This window comes from Lissotriton helveticus, chromosome 2_1 (genome assembly GCF_964261635.1).
Source record: "Lissotriton helveticus chromosome 2_1, aLisHel1.1, whole genome shotgun sequence".
Taxonomy (NCBI): Eukaryota; Metazoa; Chordata; class Amphibia; order Caudata; family Salamandridae; genus Lissotriton; species Lissotriton helveticus.
Window position 1 is genome coordinate 1,877,386,488 of NC_136059.1, and position 18,487 is coordinate 1,877,404,974.

Genomic DNA, 18,487 nt, shown 5'->3' on the forward strand with positions numbered 1-18,487 from the left:
ACTCGTCCGTACTAAGGAGCCCAAGACTTCGCCACCCCATTAGCAGCGAATAAAAATCCGCCTGTGCTTTCCTCATGGATATTACATCACAGCGCCTGTAGCATTGAGGGTCATTTAACTGGAGATAGGCTTCCTCCAGATACTGAGACCGTGGCCAAAGAACAATGTTCCCGCCCTTGTCTGCTGGCGGGTCCTGTGACGAGCCCAGACTGGGTCCTGTGACGAGCCCAGTGTGGGTCCCGTGACGAGCCCAGGATGGGTCTCGTTATGCAGGGTGTGCTGGGTGGTTCCAGAATGGGCCTGGAGGTCCAGGAGCAACCCGACGTGTCCGTGATTGGCTAAGTGGTTCCAACGTGGATCCAGTGGGGGCTCCAGCACGTACCTCATGGACTGAGGATGGGATGAATGAATCCAGGGCAGGGTGAACAGGGCTGGCCCCGGGTCCTGGAAGGAGCTGTAAGCTCCAGGAGGGCTCAGCAGATCCAGGTGGGAAAAGGCGGATCCCACACACCTCGGCTGGTGCCAGTAATGGCTCTGTGGATCCGGGATGAGCCTGAATGGGCCTGGTGGTTCCCGGATGGATTGGTCTGGACGGTGGACGCGGCTATGTCACGCAGGGCAGCTGGAGCACAGACACGCAGGCGTGGCCATGCGCCAGGTGGGCAGAGTTGCCAGGCAATGGAGGGCTTTGTGTTTATCACAGACTCTAACACAGGCCCCGGGGGCCCTGTCCCGGTACCAAAACATAGCACTGAACTCTTTACCTGGTTGAAGGCACGAGAGGCAGGTAGAGACGGAATATGTACCAAAACCAACCCCTAGGGAAGAACCCCAGGCTCCTGCGTGAGGACGTCTACTTAGCGCACATGCTGCGAAATGATTCGCCACTAGGCGCTTGGTCTAGTGTGTCTGTGTATCTTTGGGCACGCGTTTGCAATTCCCTTAACCTCACGATTTTGTAAACATACCTGCTTGCCGTCACGTTTGTGTTCTATACACAAACAAATGTGTTTCCACGAGCCAGAGTTAAAAAGAAAAACAAGTATTTTCTGGGCGTGAGGAGGCAGCGGGTGGCAGCCGCCACTGTGTCACTTTCAATAAAAACTAGCAGCTCGGCCAGCATGCCGCGATGTTTCGCTGCTGCACCATGTCTCACACTTAAACTGAAATCGCAATGCAGAATGGAATTTTTTTTGTGCTTACAGACTAGTTAAAGGAGACCAGACCAATACCTAAGATAATTTTTTTTAAAGTACATCAAACTGCCCGTGCTGCGATATTTTTTAGGATTCTGGGAAACATTAAGATGATCGCTCACTCTGTTTCCCGAGACCATTTGCCCACGTTCACGCATATATGTGACAAATATTTCTGAAAATGTGTATTGCCTCTACGGCAGCAGGAGGCTGAAATTGTGACTGTCACCTCCCAAGTGCTCACAAGCTACCATCTGTGACCCCTGCCCAGGCTGCGCGATTGTCAGCCAGACGATAAGTCCACCGAATAACTGCTGTGGTTTTCTTATTTTTCAGGCTCTTCCAGCATGCCCGTTCTTAGCTAGCGTCTGCTCAGAGCACAGAACTGGAAGTAAAGAAGCCATGTAGAGCAGGACCTCACCAGGCGGTCTTCAAGAGCACCGGACGTACTTTTCCGGTATTGCCCGGGGGAGGTCTTATCCGGTGCGCCATGTTTCTTTGGGAAAGGCTGGGCAACCTCTTTGAGAGGCGGGTCACATTTTCTAACCAATGGCAGGGCTTAAAGGGCAGTACCGCTGCAAACACCCTCCTTGCACCGACCCATACCTTGTCAATCAGTTTGAAACCCGCTTACACATGACCTCCTCCCGACTTCTCATAAAACGTTGTTTAGAGTCTGGAAAGTATATCCAATCTGTTTGTAGAAGGATCTTCCCTCGTGATTCGAGAGTATGGGCATGTAGGCCCAGCGGAAAAATAGAATAGAACCACTCTGGTGGGGTGCCACCACCAGCACTTAAGTACCACAGGACAGAGCCAGGCTGTGAAGCATCCCTAGAGGGAACAAGCACAAATTCGAAACCTGTGGTGCGCGCGCACCACAGAGGAGCGGGGGCGAGGGAGCCTGTCATCTGTGCCGCGCTGATGCGTGTGCTAGACACCGCCGGGAATGAGCGGAGCAAAGGTGGAATAAGCTCCCGCCTTTGCCCAATCGCGTGCCTTTTTAAAAAAAAAAAAGCGAAAACCAGTGACTGCCGGCGAAAGCCTGATCACGCGCATGAGCGTGTGGTCAGCTTTCAAAACCTCCTTACAAGAGGTCTCGCGCTGCGCTAGCAGTGCTGTGCACTGCAACTCTAGGCACGAGACCTAAAAATATGCTGCCCCTATCACATAATGTGAGATAAGAAAGAAGTTTTTCACTTCTTATCCTTGTCCTGTTATGAAATAAAGGTTTATTGAAGTTGCATTTCGGGCTCAAACGAGTCAGCTCATGCTTTATGGGTGTGTGACGATTCACTCAGAATCTGGAAGCTAAACAACCAACCCCAATGAAGCAATATACAATTAGTACATTTTAGGTGTAGACATTGAAGGCAGACTTAGTGAAATGTAGGGAATATCCTCACAACGGGTCTTCAGTTCAGCTATAGGGTATAGATAGAGCAGAGGATGTTATTACTGGGTCGAGAACATCTGGGTTCAAGACACATTTTCAGAATAATAACCACTTTGCAAATTAATTTAATTTACATTTACTGTAGGTGTATCTGAAGCTGATATTATGAAAATGTGGCTCAGATACAGGTAACGTGCACCAACACTGATCACCCGTGATAACGAGATTCTTCTTTTTCATAGTGAGTAATCTCTTTGCTTCTTCTCAGAAAGAGAAAGTAGTAAACAGGTGCAACATCTACTTTACTCCAACAAATTAGAGTAACCCCTCAACACCAAGCGGACAGGGTCTCTAAAGACAAAGCCACAACTTCCTTTGTTACTACAAGAGCTACTGTAATGAATTCATAAATGTGCTGTATAAACTGTCCAAAAGGGAACAACAATTTTAAAAATACAAAAATATAGATATCATTTATCACATATAAAAATATACATTAATACACATTAACCCCTTCGGTGCTCATGACGAGCTCAGCTCGTCATGAGGCACAGTGCTCGTGTGCTCATGACGAGCTGAGCTCGCCATGACCACACCCATTTCTATTATGGTCCAGCACAGTAGGGGAATATCTCAAGCAGCCAAGGTGTTAAAAAATAGCAATTTCATAAATATAAAGATGGTCACATACAAAACACCACACATCTATTTCTATTTCTAACTCTTTCTTATTATTCATCATTAAATGTTAAATAGGTTGCCAATCCGTATTTTAGTCCAATAATGTGAGAGGAGAAATAAGCCCATAATATTCAGTGACGTCTTGCAGTGGTAAAGCATAATATAATAATAACCACCTTCTTCGGGACAAACATGGAAATGCATGTTAACTTTTTTTCCATTTAAAAACTAAGGTAACAGTTTGCCCTTAACATTATTTGTGGAGTGGTGTCTGCTTCTGCTGCTGACTTTGGATGCACTGTTAATAGTATAGGAATGTGCTTTAAGATTGTGTACTACAGCCCACCAAGTTTGGGCTTCTGTACTGAGAGACTTTCTGAAATGTATCGCATTTTAACTTAGACTTATGGCATATATATATATATATATATATATATATCAAATGCAAACACACATCTGGCATGCAACACACATCATTACCCACTAAAGAAAGCCACAAAGCATTGCAATATATCTAACTATTGGAGTTACTTTGTTCGGTATCAAATCAACTATAGCCATTAAGCCTCATATATTACCTGTATAAAAATCTCAAAAGTGAGTAGGACCCAATTGCATGTACCACATACACCATAGTACAACCACACATCACCATACCAATTATCCAGGGCCACTGGTATCAATTTTCTTTTTTTTTGTTAAAGCGGGAATGTTTGAGTGATCTAATGCGAAACAAGCAGCAGCTGGGTGCCATATAAAAGCTAGATAATGATAAAGTCAGACAGGGTAAGTCAAATCTAGAATTATTTTGAGATGTTAGCTATAGAACATACAACAGTAAAATGCATAGGGCAAGAATTGTGAGTAGTTCATGTGCACTTTGCACTGCATTTCAATTACTATGCAGCAAAGCAGAATGAAGGGCCTGTTCTTTTAGTCAACAACAGAGCAACCACTGGCTATGCTGGCAATATAAACTGTCCTTCAAGACAATTTCCATAGTTATGGTGCACATAGAAATCCTTACCTGAGCCTTCTAATAATAATAATAATAATAAAGAGTTTTATAGAGCGCGAACAGTTGCCTCACAAGGAGGTATCCCGGCGCTATAAGAACAGAACGGCCGTAGAAGTCATGTGGCATACTTAACGTTGTGGAGTGAAAAGCCAGGTTTTCAGCAGTCGTTTAAAACAGGCTTCTGAGGGGGCCTGTTGGAGAGCGGAAGGAAGAGAGTTCCATAGCCCCGCCACATTGGCCGAGAACGTTCTTCCGCCCAGCCGTGCCCTTCGCACTCGTGGGATCACAATCTTCACCTGCCCGTTGGAGCGGAGGGACCGAGACTGGTGATACCTGGGGAGTCTAACTTTCAGGTAGTTAGGGCAAGTGCCAAACAGGGACCTAAAGGCCAGCGTCAGGGTTTTGAACTTGACCCGGCTGGCCACTGGGAGCCAGTGCATTGCCCGTAGATGCGGAGAGACAGAGTGTTTGAAAGGAATGCACCTCAGCAGTCTCGCAGCCGCATTCTGTACCGTCTGAAGGCGCTGGATTAGATACCGTGGGAGGCCGAGATAGAGTCCGTTTGCGTAGTCCAGCCTCGATGTTATTGTAGCATGGACCACCATTTTACGGCACTCTACTGGTAGTAGTCTCAAGATCTTGCGTAGATTTCTCAACTTGGTGAGACAGCAACCAGCAACCTGCTGAATATGGGAAGCGAAGGAGAGGTTGCTATCCCATCGGACTCCCAAATTTTTCGCGCTCTGGCTCGGTGACGGAGGTGTTCCCATTTCCACCGGCCACCAAAGTTCTGCAGGGGGGGGCAACCCCTTGCCAAAGAAGATAACCTCGGTCTTCTCAGTATTCAATTTAAGTTTATTGGCGTTCATCCATCTGGCCACATCTCGGAGGCATCCCTTAAAAGTCGCAAAGGCCTCTTCCGACACCTCCGAGTATGGAAACACCAGCTGGGTGTCATCAGCATATGAGATTGCTTTGACCCCCCAGTTTGAAATAAGTGTGAACAGAGGAGCCAAATAAACATTAAATAGTAGCGGGCTTAGTGCCGACCCCTGGGGAACACCACATTTCAACTTGGAGGGTTTTGAGACAATCTGATCTAATGCCACCTTCTGTGTTCTTAGTGATAGGTACGACTGAATCCAGCTCAATGCTTGATCTTTTATCCCTATCTCAGCCAGCCGCTGGATGAGCCTAACATGATCTACCGAATCAAAGGCGGCCGATAGATCCAGGAGAACCAGCATAGCTGATTCCCCGGCATCCATCGACCACCTCACTGATTCCGCTACTTCAATCAGAGCCGTCTCCGTGCTAAAGCCCGGTCTAAAGCCCGATTGCGTCTCATGTAGGACAGCATTTTCTTCTATGAACGTATTCAACTGACGCTGTATTAACTTCTCCAGCATTTTCCCGGGGGCTGCTAGGAGAGAGATTGGCCGTAGGTTGCTCAAATCCAGCGGGTCTACATTTACTAGTTACCAATACACCTTTACAGAATGAGGTAAAATATTCAAACTAACATAGGATCCTGGAAAAAATAGCTAACAACAAAACGTTAATACTGCAACTAACCCTGGAGTGCAAAGCTCATATACAGAAAGCACTGAGGACCTCGTGGCCTAGTCGGGGCTCACAGCCTTCTGTGCACAGGGCGGCCCAGTTTTTAGAATTCTCTACTTGATTTCACATAAGGTGCAAACCGTGCAATAACGAAAAAAATGTCAACGTTAGTCCAGGCACCCACTACTCCTGGCCTGCAATATAACGAAGACAGCCTAACAGGACTTAAATGTAACCTCATACTTATTGCAGAGTCAATGTATTTATTTCTAAAAGAAGTTGTTTCCTTAATTTAAACACGGTCGACGTGCTATTTTTTAAACAGCATCCCGTCTGACAAAATAAACTGAATCTGGCCTCAAGCAAATTGTGAGTGAAATCGCAGTGGCGGTCTTCAGCTTAACTCTGCTTTGGTGACAAGTGACGTACACTCGGAGTGGCGGCCGCGGCGCACACTGCTTGTATATCCGCTGACTAATGTACACTAACACGGCCAAATGACGTGCGGAGGGGGGTCGTCTTCGCGTGTCAGAGGCTCGTGGCGCTTCAAGCGGACTGCTGCCTGCCAGCCGCTCAATTGTAAGGAATAACAACAAGCTTGTGAAAGCGCAGCAGTGCGGGGGAGGGAAAGTGTAAGCGCATCGGCGCGCGCTGTGTAACACCAGCCGACGGAGATAAGGAGATGTGCACGCATACGGAGTGCACAGAAACATTTAAAAGCTTTCCTGTATTAAACCCGTCCCTGTTCCTTGTGCGGCGCTCCCTTGGAGTTGATTTAGAGTGAAGCGCCGAGATGCCCCCAGGTGATTCAAGCGCTATATAAAAGCAAATAAAAAAAAATGTCTGCGCGTGCACATCTCCTGTCTGTGCGTGTCACCGCCTGTCTCCCTTCGGCAAGGAAACCGGCGACTATTGGTCTCGCCAAGGCGAGCAGCGCATGCACTGCATCGCTAGGCAAGACCTAAAAAGGACTATCTTTTGGGACTAGTTAAGAACATTGAAGGGCTACAGTGCAGCACCCCAACTTAGAAGAATAAACTTCATACATGACATTTTGATATTGGAAAACTGGAGATTTAGAAAAATAAATTGGGGTATTGTTTTATCCTCGATAGCATATGTTGAAGCACAAGCGAGAGATAGAAGAAATAAAACCATATCTGCTTCTCCCCACCAAGTTGTCCAGCTCCGCTCCTGTAAACAGGGTGGCGTCTCCTTTGCTCCAGGCTACTCAGACTGTCAGGAATCAAATAAGTGTGGTATCTCTTGCTCTGAACAAGTTGAGGAAGAATCCAAGTAAAAGAAAAGTTATAGTCAAGCGTCCAATGATCAACCATTGGAAGAGCCTACAGAGTTAGGTAATTCAGGACACTGTAAGACGGCCGCTGTGTTTTCTGAATCTTTGCAGCCAGTAACTCTTGTACTCTCTCGAGAGAGTTTGTGATTCTAGCGAAGTGCGCGCGCTCTCCTCTGCGCCTTTTTTGAACTCACTGATGAGAGTTCGTTTTTCCTTGTCCACTTTCTTTTTGGTGAACCTAATGACGGCAGACAATTGTTTAGTTAGGATACACTTAATATTGGTGTTTGTCTTCCTTGTATCCTGCCAGCTCAAGAGTAGTGTCTCTCGAGGAGTGGTTCCAGTCTGCGCAGTCGCTGTGACTAGAACAGCGTCTATTTGTGAAGCGTCTTCAGGTTTGTGCAGTGTCAGGGTGCGAGTGACCTCTCCAGAGGGTAACGTTCTCTTTCTGCGCTTCCTCTAGAGTTTACAAACAGTGTCTATCACTCGTTCCTTGTGCAAGTTAAAAGAAGCTTCCAGTCATTTTTCCCTCAGTCGGGGGTATCATCGCTTCAAGCACTTCAGCCGAAATCTCCCGAACTCATCTACATCTGGAAGTCAGTAAGCTTACAAAGATTACCCCGGAATTCTCATTGAACTGAATTTCCTTGCCTGCCTTTTCTGGCGCTTATCCTGTTCTTTCCTCCCTCGTTTTCCTCCCTTTGCCTTTTTTGCGCGCCTCAATTAGTTTGAAAGGCTTCATCTGTTGGAGACTTGAGTTGGAAAGTACATACTTTTGGATACCTTCATGTGATAAGGAAAAGACTTGACTTTCATCATAATACTCAAATGTTATAATGCTATTTACATGTGGTTGGGTTAGACTAGCAAATCTCTAACTTAGAGCCACACTGAAAAGAAGCTAATACTCCAGAACACCTTGGTAGGATTTCTATATTGTTATGGCAGGATGTTAGAGTAGAGTGATTTATTTTGTGTCTCCTCATTTGTGCATTAGGTACTCTTCCTTTCCTGTGATCAACATGGGTGACGAATAGCAGAAGAACCCTAGTGAGGATTCCATAGTTGAAGGGCTGCCAATATTTGGAGTTGTCTCTTCTCTGTCCCATTCACCTTTCCCCCCTGGCTGGTGAGTCTCACCAGAAACTCTTGGCGATTCGCACTGGCATGTGGGCATCAAGAAAATATCATCCATTCAGAGTCAGCGGAGATTCAGGTACTTTCTGACACAGCCCCTACCCTTGTGCCCCCAGCTGCCCTGATTGAGGAGGCTATTGATCTCCTGAGTCAGATCTCCGTTAGGCAGACTGCAGTACTGAATTCCATCTAGGAGCAGTCCAGCCAGATGACAAGGTGCTGGATGACCTGGAAGGCATTCACTGTAGTATGTCTGGCCTACAGAGGTTGTTTCAGGCTTTGGCCTCCTCACTGACGGCAGCCTTCCACCCACCTCAGCCTTTCACCCACCCCACCGCCTGCCTTTTCCCCAATCCCAAATTCCTTTACCCAGACCTGGCCACAGCAAACACAGACTGTAGCATGCATCCACAACAACATCCACATGCAGCAGCACACACACCAAAGCACAGCAAGAAGTCCAGGCATGCAACCACTCAATAGACACTCACCACCCCCACCACAAACATACCCACAGACCCTGTACCAACAGACACAGTCCAAACACACAACATACCTAGGACATCCACAGCAAACACCCTAAAAACACATAAATGCAAAATCTCACCCAAAAAACAGACACCTGCAAACACAGACACAACATACGTCAGACCCACACACACCTGCACCAACAACGGGCTCACCAAAACCAGACACAGACACTCCCCCTACCTCCAAAGCCCACCCCTTGTCATCACAACTCCCCATGCTCTCAAGGAAAGCCCTATGTTTGACCTTGCCCTTACCTCTGCCGCAGGCCCTCCCCCCTCCCAAAGTCAACCCAACCCCTCCCAATACCTACCCCAGCCCTCCCAAATAACATAATTGAGGTGCCTGAACTGCCCAGTAGGTGCCCCTTTGTGAGGAGGAGGTTCCCTGACAGTGTCAGATAGGGCATGTGTTTTGGCACAACATTGTGCTTTGGCACATTTTGGACATTATGTTTCATTTGATGAATACTTTCATCCATTCATTACAAAAAATCACAGTTTTGTAGACATTGGTCCTGCCATTACTTTTCTGATTATTTGATATTGTTGTATAGTTAGTGATGTGTAACTACAGTTGTGTTTGTTTTATCCTTGATTGCTGATCCAGTTGAAGTGGTTAGTATGATGTGTCCTTGGAGCCAGTGTTGGAGTTCAACAGGACTTAGGTAAATGTTGGATGGATGTCTATGTGGGTTGACGTCCAGATGGGACAGAAATGGCATTGGGTGACATGTTATGTGGTAAGTATTCCAGCTTGGCTCTGGCCACTGTCAAAGTCATTTAGCTTGCCCTTCTTCCTATGATGTAGGTTGGATATGTGTTTGATGTGTTGAAGTTAGATTTCTGTGCATCTTTACATGGAGGGTGTCACCTTGTCATAACTTTGTGTAATTTTGCATGGACATGTGTCCATTTTGTAATGTGTACCGTACAGCTACATCATCTGGATACTTACCCATTGCCTACACATGCATGGAACTTGGTTATGCAATTGGTTGTCCCTGTTATACCTTAGTTCCCAGGTCCAGGGCCCATGGACTTTGTCAGGCATGCGAAAAAACAGTACTGTGCCCCAGTGCTCTAGCCTTTCAGGGTTCCCCCCGATAGAGGCATAGCTATCCTGCAGAGTGTGTTTCCATTGTGCCCTAAGAATGTTTCTCACACTGATTCTATGTATCCCCATTGACTCATGTTGCCTTTTTATGTGGGTGATGTGTGAGAGTCCACTAAAGAGTTGTAGCAGAGAAGGTGTGTTTCACTTTCATGACAGCTCCATACTGATTTTTCTTTAACCTCACAACAGGACCTGGGATGTGTGCAAAGTGAGTGTGTGACATTCACTATAGCAGCTTGGTCAGAGTTCCAAACGCAAGGCCTCATGGTAGTTGTAGTCAGTTCAATGTCACTTTAGCAACACTTGAGAAATGGTAAGCTGCATGACTAGTATAGATTAGTGGTGACATGGCAAACAAGTGGGAAGGGGCAATAGTAGTGTAGCATCTTGGTTAGAGTTGGAGTAAAAATGCCTCCTGGTAGTTGCAGTCACTTCAGTCTCACTTTATCAACACTGGAGTAATGGTAACCTACATGAGTAGTGAACTTCGTACTGACATGGGAGGCAAATGAGAAGGGACAAAAAGAGGATAGCATCTGGGTTATAGTTAGAGTCACAAGGACTCATGGTAGTTGTAGTAATTTCTATGTCACTTTAGGGACACTTGAGAAATGGTAAGCTGCATGACTAGTGTAGATCAGTGATGACATGGCAGAAAAATGAGAAAGGGCAAAAGATATGTGTGACAGACAATAATAGGTGTGATATTGATGATGAGAGGTTTCCAGAAAATTGTATTTGCCCAGTAAAGAATTCCCTTGCCCAGGGTGATACTCACCCATCCTGTGCTCTGCTTCTCCACCACAGCAAAGGGTGCAAATGTAGGCTGAAATTGGAAGCAAGTACAAATTACACTTAGGCCACTCACTGGGCACTAAGGGCTCTAAAGTCCTTGTAACCTGCCAGTAACGGGGACGGGATGCACCACTGGGAATTGAGAAGTCCCAAAACGTTTGAAAATTGAAGACCAGTTGGTTCGCTCTGGCATCCAGCCTGCCCAGGTAGATATATTTACTGAACCTCTCGACCACTACTTGGCTGATTCGGTCATCATCACTTGGATATCAGTGAGGCCTGTTCCAGAATGAGAAGACACTAAAAGCTGAACTTCTGTGTGGCTGCAATTCTTCTTGCACACAGGACCTAAGTCTAGAAGCCTGCAAATTCATCTTGCTGCTATGACTTACAGAGAAAGAGAGCCTAACTACTTCCACAGAAGCTAGACCTCTCAGACCCTCAAGGTACATAATGTGTCTTGGACGGGGTGGACAGGAATGGTGTATTTGCAGCCCGTGATGACATGATCATCTCAAACAAAAAGAATACCACCTTTTTTGCAGCAAGCACATGGGCCCCAAACAGACCACCATTCATCAGCTCACCCAGAAACAACTCCTCCTACTGCCCTTACAACATGGTTCATCCATACCCCAGACCAGATGAAGGCAAAAGACACAGTTATGGGACCTGGGCAGACCTTAAAGGGGGTGAACCACTACACTGTGTCCCCACAGTTCAAAAGGATCCTGCCATCACCAGTCACTGCATTGCCTGATTTGAAAAGGCAGTAGCCACTCTCGCTGAGAGGGATGAATCCTAAAATGGCATGGAGCACCTACAGTCTGTTTTTATGATTGTCAAGCTCAGTGGAGGAAAAACACAGAGTAAGCCAGAAAAGCTGTAGCTTTTCAAAGCTTTTCTGACCACTTTTATCCCAATAGTAAGTGATATCTATGCTCAAGGATATGCAGGTGAACTAGGTAAATGGCACAAAGTAGACAGGTGCTCTACCACCTCAAACACTAATGGAAACTGCTCAAGCATGTAGAGCAGCCTTGCAAAAAGGCGAGAGCTAATTGATCATAGCCACTAACGTGTGTGATTTCCTTATAAATGAGATGAGCACATACGTTGTATTATTCTGAAAATGTTTTTAGGATCACCCAGTAGAGGAAGGGACAAACAGAAAGGTTGTAGCAGAATTGTACAATCCAGTATTTTTGAGTAAGAATTGGTTGGGTGTCAAGAAACACAAGTTTTAACAACTTCATGGCTGGAAGAGATGGCATTTCTCTGTGGAAGTTGTCATTCCGAAAAAAATATACATTTAGTAATGGAACAACATAAGTACCATGCAAGACCTTCAGAGACTGATGAAACAACTGATCAATGTACCACACTGCTGAGAGACCTAACTGCGACTTGTGTGTGATGAAACATCTGTTAATAGATCAATTAATTGTTCAGTTTAAGGAGAAGAAAATACTAGAGAGATTTTGGATAAGTTAAAAAAAAAAAACTGGAATCAACAGTATTTTGTCACCAAGTCTCATATGTATAGTGGGGACGTCGAGGAGAGGACAGAAGAGTGTCTATGAGAATTGTAGTTAAGAAATGACTATGATGAGAAAACTGTTAGAGTAATGGATAAAAAGGGAAACTGGAGTTTATATATGTCATTGTTTTGAAATAGCTATAAACAAGCCGACCTGATTTTCTAATGCGGAAGAAGATCCAAGATCCCCATTTGCGTCCTCCCTATCAATTTGGCAAAAAACAACAAGCAAACATGACCAGTCCTAAAAGTAACGCATTTTTAGGGGATTACCATTTTAATCAGATCACCTTTTTGATCCATAGTGCATCTCCCGATATGTATAGAACCAAGGTATTCGCAAAAAAATGATAGACATGGCCTCACACACATTCCAGGTGTCATGTTTCATCATTGACCAAGACTTATTCACCAGAGACACATCTAGTGGTGAATGGGCACCCCGTTGTTATGAGGAGTGCTTTCAGGTGGTGAGTGCATGTGGAACCAGGAACTAGTGAATCTAAAAATCCATATGCCCTAACCTAAGAACTTCCCTTTATTAAGATTGGACCTGAGGGATGATTTAAAAAATGTGGCATGCATGGGACTACCTATTACCCATGCATATGAGGACCCAGATCCCTATTTTACTATACGGCAGTCATGTATATTCGCAAAAACAACAGGTGATGGACAGAATGCAGAACAATGTCATACATTCACCCCAGTACAGAGATCTGGGCCTAAATCCATCGTTTTTTTGCTCACCATGCCTTTCCAGTTTGAACCCAGCCATATGCAAATCAGTCTTGACCCTGTGCCCCATGGGAACAGTCCAGCCCGAAGTGCTAAGCCAGGTCCTCCCTGGACTGGAAACAAGCATCCAAGGACCGGTTTCGGGCTTTCAGCCCTCTTCAGCCTGGAAAGCTTGATTCCAGTGGCATGGAGAGCACGGGACTCACGTCTGAGCATACCCGTCCCACTCGGGGTGACAAAAGCAAAAACAACAGGTGATGGACAGAATGCAGAACAATGTCATACATTCACCCCAGTACAGAGATCTGGGCCTAAATCCATCGTTTTTTTGCTCACCATGCCTTTCCAGTTTGAACCCAGCCATATGTAAATCAGTCTTGACCCTGTGCCCCATGGGAACAGTCCAGCCCGAACTGCTAAGCCAGGTCCTCCCTGGACTGGAAACAAGCATCCAAGGACCGGTTTCGGGCTTTCAGCCCTCTTCAGCCTGGATATCTTGATTCCAGTAGCATGGAGAGCACGGGACTCACGTCTGAGCATATCCCCGTCCTACTCGGGGAGACAAAAGCTAAAACAACAGGTGATGAACAGAATGCAGAACAATGTCATACATTCACCCCAGTACAGAGATCTGGGCCTAAATCCATCGTTTTTTTGCTCACCATGCCTTTCCAGTTTGAACCCAGCCATATGCAGATCAGTCGTGACCCTGTGCCCCATGGGACCAGTCCAGCCCGAACTGCTAAGCCAGGTCCTCCCTGGACTGGAAACAAGCATCCAAGGACCGGTTTCGGGCTTTCAGCCCTCTTCAGCCTGGAAAGCTTGATTCCAGTGGCATGGAGAGCACAGGACTCACGTCTGAGCATACCCGTCCCACTCGGGGTGACAAAAGCAAAAACAACAGGTGATGGACAGAATGCAGAACAATGTCATACATTCACCCCAGTACAGAGATCTGGGCCTGAATCCATCATTTTTTTGCTCACCATGCCTTTCCAGTTTGAACCCAGCCATATGCAAATCAGTCTTGACCCTGTGCCCCATGGGAACAGTCCAGCCCGAACTGCTAAGCCAGGTCCTCCCTGGACTGGAAACAAGCATCCAAGGACCGGTTTTGGGCTTTCAGCCTGGATAGCTTGATTCCAGTGGCATGGAGAACACGGGACTCACGTCTGAGCATATCCCTGTCCTACTCGGGGTGACAAAAGCAAAAACAACAGGTGATGGACAGAATGCAGAACAATGTCATTGATTCACCCCAGTACAGAGATCTGGGCCTAAATCCATCGTTTTTTTGCTCACCATGCCTTTCCAGTTTGAACCCAGCCATATGCAAATCAGTCTTGACCCTGTGCCCCATGGGAACAGTCCAGCCCGAACTGCTAAGCCAGGTCCTCCCTGGACTGGAAACAAGCATCCAAGGATCGGTTTCGGGCTTCAGCCCTCTTCAGCCTGGATAGCTTGATTCCAGTGGCATGGAGAGCACGGGACTCACGTCTGAGCACACCCGTCCCACTCGGGGTGACAAAAGCAAAAACAACAGGTGATGGACAGAATGGAGAACAATGTCATACATTCACCCCAGTACAGAGATCGGGGCCTAAATCCATAGTTTTTTTGCTCACCATGCCTTTCCAGTATGAACCCAGCCATATGCAAATCAGTCTTGACCCTGTGCCCCATGGGAACAGTCCAGCCCGAACTGCTAAGCCAGGTCCTCCCTGGACTGGAAACAAGCATCCAAGGACCGGTTCCGGGCTTTCAGCCCTCTTCAGCCTGGATAGCTTGATTCCAGTGGCATGGAGAGCACGGGACTCACGTCTAAGCATACCCGTCCCACTCGGGGTGACAAAAGCAAAAAAACTGGTGATGCAGAACAATGTCATACATTCACCCCAGTACAGTCATGTATATTCTCCTATACGGCAGTCACGTTCCTATATTAATCAGCAGGCACACTATAGCTATTAGTACAGTCCTGTTGAACAATGTTCATTGGAGTTGCGGAGTATTTTGGTCCTGTGTGTTGTGTAAAACATACAACATACCAAATCATAAATAATGAAACACATAACAGGAGACAAAAAAGGAACGTAAATGATAAAATGGCAATGATAAAAACAAATAACATAAAAAGTAATCTGTTTCTTTTCATGCTCTTAGTAATTATGTTAAGGTGGATAAATAATGTGTAGTAGAATGTATCAATTGGAATATTTCAGGAAATAAAGAAATGAATCAGAGACACTATGCAATGACTTTGATACAATTCCACAAGATCAAATGCATCCCCAGAGTTTTGCAAGTGGCAGTTAAACCCACCCTGTGCAAAACAAATAACAAATTTGTGGAGCGATGGTTTGCTATTATGAAAAAAGTGCTTACTGGACCTTATCTTGTTGAAAATAGTGTAAATCTCACAGGTTTTGAATAAGATGGAAGAGTAAATCTCTCAAATCATACATCACCAGACTAATTGACAATACTGAATGGAACAGACCACTTGAAGATGTCAATATTAGACTGGACGTGTATAAAAGGGAGATCATTGAGAAAAAATTCAAAAGAGATACATACGATTGATTTATAAATTAAATATGGTGTACACTTGGGCTGAAGTATACTCTAAAAAGAGAATCAATGAAAGATTAACTACAGAAATGTCGGAAGAAAGTAGCATCTGAGAAGATGAAAGAGCGGGTAGCTCCAAAAACATCATGGTCTCAGATAAATGTAAACGTAGTTGGATACATCAAATCAAATAAAAGATGTTATTCCGAAGGACCCTACTTTTTAAAGAAAACACGAGAGAGGCAGTGTTTTACCACTTAGTGCTTCCTTGCAACTCACTTTATACACTTCTCCCACGCGATATTTAACCATACATACTCTCTTAATGTCTTCATTGTTCTCCCTACCTTCTTGTCGTTTTCTGTAGTTGCGATAATACTGCATTAGGTATGCATTTACAAATCACTATAGGGATCGATATTAGTTATCTTCAGTAATTCTGATTATTTTCTCACTTTTTAAAAAAAATCATCACTACAGGTGTTTCAACAGTGTTATTACAGATACATTGCAGCGTGACCCAGTGCTTTCAAATGTTCATCATAATGCACAGTGCATGGTAGCGATGTGTATTTTGCCTGCAATCTGTCTGCGGTGCAGTGTGCTTGCACCATTGCAGTTTATGCAACGCAGTGACGCCATCTCTAAATCGTGGCAGTGTGGTACCTAAATTAATGGAGAGGCATATTGATTGTGGGGGAAGTGGGAATGTCCCCGATGGGCAATTGTGTGGTGTGACTGGTTAGTCCGAGGTGGTGTTACTGTCTAGTGTGCCCTGGAAGGTGGAGAGCAGGATGTCCCTTGCGAATGCAAAGGAGCACATGTTATGTTATGTTATGTTACGTGAATTTGTAGAGCGCGGCTAATCACCCATGAGGATATCCATTACCTGAGTAGGGCAGTCCTGAGGGGGAAGAGCCATGTCTTGAGGGTTCTTTGGAAGTCTATGATAGAGAGGGAGATCCTGCTGTGTTTCAGGTGGTCGTTCCAGGTCTTGAATGCAAAGTATGAGAAGGAGCTTCCTCCGCTTCTGGTCCTCTTGATGCAAGGGGGGTGTGCTCTTGCCTGGGACTTAGATTAAAGGTGTCTGATGGGTTGGTAGAAGTTGAGGCAGTAGTTGAGGTAGGCTGGACCGGCATTGTGGAGCGTTTTGTAGGTGTGGGTGAGTAGGTTGAACTTACATCTTTGCTGTAGCTGGCATCCGAAAGTCTTTACATCATGACTTTTTCCACACACGTGGGACTACGGTAGTACACCAGACTCAGTTTCGAAGCCTTGTCAGCAGCGGAGGTGTTTCAGAATGCCATCTCAGGGCTGGTGGCCATCATAAACCTGAGTGATGACATTCTCATATATTCACAGATCCTGGAGGAACACCACAAGTGACTGCGTGCCATGTTGCAGCGCCTGACAGATTGTGTCCTCACCCTACACCAGAAAAAGTGCTCTTTCTATCAGAATTCTATTGACTTCTTTGGATATGTGTTCTCAAGCAAGTCTCCAAGTTGATCCCTTTGAAAGCGGAAGCCATCCGGAGTGCACCTGGGCCACAAAACCCAACTGAAGTGCGCAGTTTCCTCAGCATGGTAACGCACTGCGGAAGATTTAAACATTGCCTGTCCATGTTATCAGATACACTGTGCCAACTCATGAAGATGAGTGTGACCTGGTCATGGGGTCCCAAGGAAGAGGTCATGTTTCAGGACATAAAGAAAGCACTGCTGGATCAGACCAGGATGGCCTATTTCCCCCCACGGAAGAAAACCGAGCTGGCTATGGACGCCAGCTCTGTGGGGCTTGGAGCCGTTCTCCTGCAGGAAGATTCCCGAGGGGAGTACGTCCCAGTGACCTATGCAAGCCGGGCGCAGATGGAATCCAGGTACACACAAATAGAACGCAAGGCACTAACCAACCGATGGGCCTGCTAGCACTTCCATCTCTACCTATACGGTCACCAGTTAGGGCGGATCACAAGCCACTCCTGCCGCTATTGAGTGGATTATCCCGCCTGGGCCCCCCCAAGGATAGATGGGCAATACAGCTTCAAGCCTAATCTTTTCAGCTGGTCTACAGGCCCAGTGTCAACAACCCAGCCAATTTTCTATTGCGTCATCCCTCACCAAACACCCCGAGAGAACAGGCCCTGGACGAAGATAACACGAATTCTTTGTGAACATGGTGGAGGCTCACGCTTGCCGAGAAGACATAGAAGAAGCCCTAGACGCTGGCGGCACACTGCGCAAGGTGAAAGAAACCCTGGAAAAAGGACAATGGAACAAATTCCTAGAATGATCCAAGCTGCAGTGGGTGGATGAGCAGAACACACACCACCAGCTCTGGAGGACACAACACGAACTGAGCATGAGTGAGTCTGGTCTGTTGCTACCCGGACAGAGGATTGTCATCCCCAAGAGCCTCCAGGGTCGGATGGTCAAGCTCGCCCATCAAAGCCACAAAGGGGCTGCCAAGACCAAGGTGAGGCTCTGAGCGAAAGTGTGGTTCCCAGGCATGGATGAGCTAGTAGACGAAGAACTCCGGTGCAGCCACCCATGCACCATCACCGGAAGAGACCCTGCTCCAGCGCTCATGCTGACAGAAGAGCCGTACCTCACTACATGGGAAAGGGTCAGCGTCGACTTCGGGAGTCCTCCCGATGGGCGGAACACCCTAGTGATCATAGACTCGTTCTTGAAATTACCAGTGGTTGAACTCTTACCCTCCACCGCATTTGTCCATGTGAGACTGGCGCTGAAGAAGACCATCGCAATGTTTGGTTTGCCGAGAGAAATGAAGTCTGACAATGGACCCCTACCTTCCAAGGGCAGGAGTTACAGTACTTTTTGGCACAAAAGGCAGTTCACCATCCGGAGAATCACACCCCAGTGGCCACAGGTGAACGGAGAGGTGGAAA